The sequence below is a fragment of the Morone saxatilis genome, unplaced genomic scaffold (assembly GCF_004916995.1).
Source record: "Morone saxatilis isolate NCDOM2014 unplaced genomic scaffold, NCSU_SB_2.0 Contig7, whole genome shotgun sequence".
NCBI lineage: Eukaryota > Metazoa > Chordata > Actinopteri > Moronidae > Morone > Morone saxatilis.
Genome location: NW_023340246.1, coordinates 4520872 through 4521687, shown reverse-complemented (window position 1 = coordinate 4521687; position 816 = coordinate 4520872). Strand labels below are relative to the sequence as shown.

The window sequence follows — 816 nt, the reverse complement described above, 5'->3', positions numbered from 1 at the left end:
GGGGGGGGGGGTATAATTATCTTATGTGCTGTATGAACACATCTTTTTCCAGTTCAGTGACTCTGTGCTTGATTTTCTCTGATGCATCGTCTCCTGTTTGGATCCAATCTAAACTTGCACAAACACATATGGTCTATAAGCACCATCTACATCCACACTCAACACTGGAATGTGGATAATCCTGCAGCAGCACGAACACACGCAGCAGCCTTTCAGTCAATGTAGCTGGGCAGTTTTCATACTTTGCTGACTGTATGCGTACATACTGAACTTCTGCATACAGTGTGTGTGTTGGGAGGAGCACTGCCCAGCTACATTGTGTCAAACCTTTGTGTATGTGACACTGTGTTTAAAAGCTCTCAGCCTTTCCACCCATATTAATTAATTATCATTGTCATTGTCGTCTGAAGCAGAGGTGTGCGTCAGAGATCACTCCTAACCATGCGGCTGTCGTCATGTTTCCCAATCCGGTTTAGAATCAATCACTCTGTCAGGTGATGTATTTGATCATTACAGAAAGAGTAATAGAAAACATCCCGCAGGGTCCTGAGCAGACTGCAGTGTGCTAACTATTATGGATCCCTCTGGCCTAGTTGTTAGAAACATGGGCGGGCTGTCGGGGAGCCGTGTGGAAGCAGACATGCTCTGTGATTGGTTGGTGTGGAAAGAAGTATGCAAAATGGCCGAGTGACAGCGTTGCACCATTTAATCAGCAACCAAAGATGACGCAGGCCGGATGAGACTGATGGTGCAGCTGATGCTCCGGTGAAAGATGTGACCAACCATCAGACATGACGGAGCTGAAATGGGTGCAGC

At 46.7% G+C, this 816-nt stretch overlaps 1 protein-coding gene across 1 annotated transcript in view; it reads right to left on the bottom strand.

Annotated features, from left to right (window-relative positions):
• Positions 1–816, bottom strand: part of cdc42bpab (CDC42 binding protein kinase alpha (DMPK-like) b) — a gene marked incomplete in the record, with an annotated part of 73547 nt that overhangs the window by 4028 nt on the left and 68703 nt on the right.